Source organism: Schistocerca serialis, chromosome 4, assembly GCF_023864345.2.
Source record: "Schistocerca serialis cubense isolate TAMUIC-IGC-003099 chromosome 4, iqSchSeri2.2, whole genome shotgun sequence".
In the NCBI taxonomy this organism is placed as follows: domain Eukaryota; kingdom Metazoa; phylum Arthropoda; class Insecta; order Orthoptera; family Acrididae; genus Schistocerca; species Schistocerca serialis.
The window spans coordinates 914946405-914951566 of record NC_064641.1 but is presented as its reverse complement, the minus strand read 5'-3'; the positions used below and the strand labels follow the sequence as shown (position 1 = coordinate 914951566).

Sequence of the window (5162 nt, the reverse complement as noted above, 5' to 3'; positions counted from 1 at the left end):
TTGTACAGAAACCAGATGGCAGCTATAGAAGCCGAAGGGCATGAAAGGGAAGCAGTGGTTGGAAAGGGAGTGAGACAGGGTTGTAGCCTATCCCCGATGTTATTCAATCTGTATATTGAGCAAGCACTAAAGAAAACAAAAGAAAAGTTCGGAGTAGGGGTTAAAATCCATGGAGAAGAAATTAAAACTTTGAGGTTCGCCGACGACATTGTAATTCTATCAGACACAGCAAAGGACCTGGAAGAGCAGCTGTGCGGAATGGACACTGTCTTGAAAGGAGGATATAAGATGAACATTAACGATAGCAAAACGAGGATAATGGAAAGTAGACGAATTAAATGAAGTGAAGCTGAAGGATTTAGATTAGGAAGTGAGACACTATGTTCGAAGTAGAGAGGATATAAAATGTAGGCTGGCAAAGGCAAGGAAAGCGTTTCTGACGAAGAGAAAATTGCTAACATCAAATATAGGTTTAAATGTCAGGAAGTTGTTTCTGAAAGTATTTGTGTGGAGTGTAGCCATGTATGGAAATGAAACACGGACGATAAATAGTGTGGTCAAGAACTTTTGAAAAGGGGTGCTACAGAAGAATGATGAGGATTAGATGGGTAAATCACATAACTAATGGGGAGGTACCGAACAGAATTAGGGAAAAGAGAAATTTGTGGCACAACTTGACTAGAAGAAGGGATCATTTGGTAGGACATTTTCTGAGGCATGAAGGAATCACCAATTTACTACTGGAGGGAAGCGTGGAGCGTAAAAATTGTGGAGCGAGACAGAGATGAATACATTAAGCAGATTCAGAAGGATGTAAATTGCAGTAGTTATTCAGAGATGAAGAGGCTTGCACAGCATAAAGTAACATAGAGAGCTGCAACAAACCTGTCCCTGGACTGAAGACCACAACAACACAAACAGGATAAACGATGACTAACTGAAAACCTCAGCTGCCGACAGGTGTTGTTGATATACCTCGATGTGGGCAGCTGGAAATGTGTTCCCCGACCGGGACTCGAACCCGGGATCTCCTGCTTACATGGCAGACGCTCTATCCATCTGAGCCACCGAGGATACAGATGAATAGCGCGACTGCAGGGACTTATCCCTTGCACGCTTCCCGTGAGATTCACATTCCCAACTGTCCACAATTCTACATATGTATTGTACCTTATAGACACTTGCCCAACCACTCATTACTCGCGCACGCTTTAGCGATTCCCGTAAGAGTTTGGGCAACCTGTGGGCATTCTTACGGGAATCGCCAAAGCGTGCGCGAGTAATGAGTGGTTGGGCAAATGTCTATAAGGTACAATACATATGTAGAATTGTGGACAGTTGGGACTGTGAGTCTTACGGGAAGCGTGCAGGGAATAATCCCTGCAATCGCGCTATTCATCTGTGTCCTCGGTGGCTCTGATGGATAGAGCGTCTGCCATGTAAGCAGGAGATCCCGGGTTCGAGTCCCGGTCGGAGAACACATTTTCAGCTGTTCACATCGAGGTATATCAACAATGCCTGTCGGCAGCTGAGGTTTTCAGTTAGTCATCATTTATTCCAGGGAAAAGATGCACGGTCATCAACAGTAACTGTTCTTTCGAGAACAAGTTGCTGTGTTCGTATACAAACAGGATACACTTAAAGAGACATCCAAAACCTACATGACTATAGAGCTAGTTACACAAACGGAGACTGGAGACATTTGTGTGATTTTGTCAGAAGAGAGGTATATCTTTCCCAAAAATACTGTTACTCATGATCATTGCTCACTTGTACTTTTTAGAGTAGGATACCTTTCGCTAAACGTCGGCAAACGTGTAACTGGGAACTAACGTTGATAACGTGTCTGTCGTGAGTACGGATAACGTTCGTGATATGGGCGCAGTGCTGGTTGAATAAAACGGTTTGGTAGGTGCAGCTGGCTCACATTGTATAAAACAGGTCAGACGCGTCCTTCCATGTGTGACAGTGTATTGCATATTTGACATTAAGCATGTGAAACAAGTGAACTTAAATTTAGAAAAGGTTTTAAATCATGTGTAAAATTTGAGTCACTAGTTATCTTTATTCTTAAATATTGGTTGAGGACAGTGTGGATAATTTTCGCGCCACGACTTACGCTGTCTGAAGACACATACGCAGTTTCTAGCTTAAATAGCTGATTTAATTTGTTTCAATTCTTATTGAGTAAATTAAGACAGCATTTTAAAATTTTAAATTCTGCGAATAATTATCTGAAATACTTAAAATGAAGCCGCTGGATAGCCAACTTGCACCTGTGTTTGGATGACTAGCCGTTTAGGAAGAGAGATTTTCGTTTGCTTTTACTGACCAAAGGGATATTTCAATATCTTCAGACGAAGAATGAGTATGAAGTGAAGGTTATTCTGTACAGACAGAGGTAGGTCCGAATACATGCTTGACGCAACTCTCCACGCTCATCATGAGCAAGCATCTTCATCTCTGTGCAAATACTGACACCCGCATTCACTTGAATTTACTTTCTGCAATGAAACAATGGTCTCCATGTACAATTTTTTGTAGTCCCAGCATTTCCATCAAAACCTCACTGGTGATTTTTTTGAAGCCTCAAAATTTTTGCTTTTAACCAATCTTTTAATTTGAAGCCGTACTGACCATTAATGGACCGTGACTGTTTGAAACGTATGGAAAGATTACCAGTTACAAATACCTAAATAAAATATTTATTTAGTGACATGTTTGAAGGCGATACCTAACCATCAGGCTATAATGGCATTACAAAAACATGTAACACATGTTTATACATATATTAAAGCATCTTTGCATGAATTCTTTGATCGTCCTGTGAAGAGAGAGAATGATAATCTAGTCAGAGGCGATGTCTCTGTGTATTGGTGTTCTGATCACATAAAACAGTCATTCACTTTGCTCCTGTGGCATGGCAGTTTTCTTGTGATGTGTTGAGACATAGCTATTTTCATGGCACTTCTGGACTTCACCATTCTTCAGACTTCACGACGGTGTCATTAAAGCATGACATACAAAACAAATCATCAGCGTAAAGCAAAATATGGCGGTCAAAGCAAGGCTACTTTAGCTTTGACTGTCAGTATGTTGATCCTGGTGTGGTCTTGCTGTCGAATCACTGTTGTTAGTTGGTGTAATATATTACGAAATGAGTGACTGTTACAACTTTCTAAACCAAATGAACAGCGGTATGACTTTTTTAAATGGCACCCTGTATTGTTTATTCCGTAATTCATTTCCTCTCTTAGAGACCTTTCAATAATGTATCACAGTGTACCGTTCACTGAAACACTACGTTATTAATTACATAACACAACATCGACTTTGAGGCCGCGATCACAAACTCGTCCACTTTCTGGAATTGTCAGAAAACAAATGAAAACCAAGTATAAACATAACACAAAATTGACTTTCACTCTCCTGTACCAATGCCCAGAAATAGTTCAAAGGTGCTCAGAGTGGTGGCCCTGGACATCGATACACTGGTGGACTCGTTGAATGAAAGAATTCTTTACTGCTTCCAGTGTTGCCTGCTGAAGAAAATTACAAACAAGCACAATACGTTCCTGCATGTCCTCTGGAGGTGTTGGGATATCTCGATAGACAACGTCTTTAATGCATCCCAAAAGAAAAAACTCCAGAGAATGTAAATCAGGAGGCCTAGCAGGCCAAGTAACTGTTCCTCCTCGACCAATCCATCTGGCAGGATACCTTCGGTTCAGAACACGACGTGCACGCAAGGCATTATGTGCTGGACATCCATCGTGTTGATACCACATAAGCATTCTGGTTCATAGGGGCGCTTCATCCAGAAGAGAAGGAAGAATTCGTTTGAAGAAGTTGGCATACGCTGTGCCGTTTAGACTACCATTGATGCAATAACGGTCAATAATTGTAGTACCAAGAAGTTAAGTCTTCATTGACGCTGATGTTCCACCTGTCCAAACCATCTTGGGTTGTCGCTAGACCAATAATGCATGGTCCTTTGTTTGAGAACGAACATTCATCGGTAAATAGAACATAGGAGAAGAAGATCGGGTTGGCAAGGATTTGCGGCTGTGCCCACTGACAGAACTGTACACGATTCTGGAAAACATTTCCATGCCATTCTTGATGTAGGTGTACATGGTAAGGATGGAACCGGCGACATGTAAGAATAAGATGTACACTGATTTTAGGAATTCCAGTCTCGTGTTCAAGCTGTCGTGTGCTCACATATAGATTCTTAGCAACGGAAGCGAGAACAGTAACTTCGGCAACTTCGTCTGTGCGAGACCTACTACGGCTGCGTTGTCGTGGGTTGAAACTTCCCGTTTCCTGAAGCGTCGCAACAAGACGAGAAAACATCCGTCGGGTAGGTGGGTTCTTGTCAGGATATCGCTCTCTATACAGTTCCGCTGTCTGCGTAGCATTTATCCTACCTTCAACAACAATAACATTAAAAGAAGTATTACGTCGATGCAGTTTGTAGGAAGGACAGCCTTTACTGTATGCCTATTCTACACTGTAGTATTTAAAAGACTAAACTACTGTACTAAATGTACCCGTACATAAGAAAACAGTCTTGCAATTACTGTTCTGCTAACTTACATTCACCATAGATGAGTAGCATTTCTACCTTCTCGTTGTCAGTGTACATTCTACTCACACAACTCAGCAACTGACGATGGGAAGACGAGGTCGCATTCTACTTACGTTTGAGTTTATCCTCTGTCAACGTCAGCAAGTGGATGTGTTCGATTACCACGAGTATCTACACTAAGCGTTGTGAGCGTCAACGTCAATGTTGTGTTATGTAATCAATAACGTAGTGTTTCAGTGAATGGTACACTGTGATACATTTTTGAATAAGTCTTTAGGATAGGAAATGAATTACCGAATAAAATATATACAGTATCATTTAAAAAAGTCATACCGCTGTTCATGTCTTTGTAAAAAAAGACAATGCTACAACGAAAGAAATAATGCTGACTGATGTCCCCCTGAAGGCTAAACAACCTTTGCTTGAAACATTCTGCAATTTGCATGTGGACAAACAGTTATTTAGGATGAAACTTCCTGACAGATTAAAACTGTGTGCCGGACCGAGACTCGAACTCGGGACCTCCACAATATCCTCTCTTCCAGGAGTGCTCGTTCTGCAAGGTTCGCAG

General features: G+C 41.5%; 1 non-coding gene across 1 annotated transcript; it reads right to left on the bottom strand.

The window, feature by feature from the left end:
• Positions 1–1000: 1000 nt before the first annotated feature.
• Positions 1001–1074, bottom strand: Trnat-ugu (transfer RNA threonine (anticodon UGU)). The gene has a single exon. It is a non-coding gene; the product is annotated as a tRNA-Thr (tRNA).
• Positions 1075–5162: the final 4088 nt, after the last annotated feature.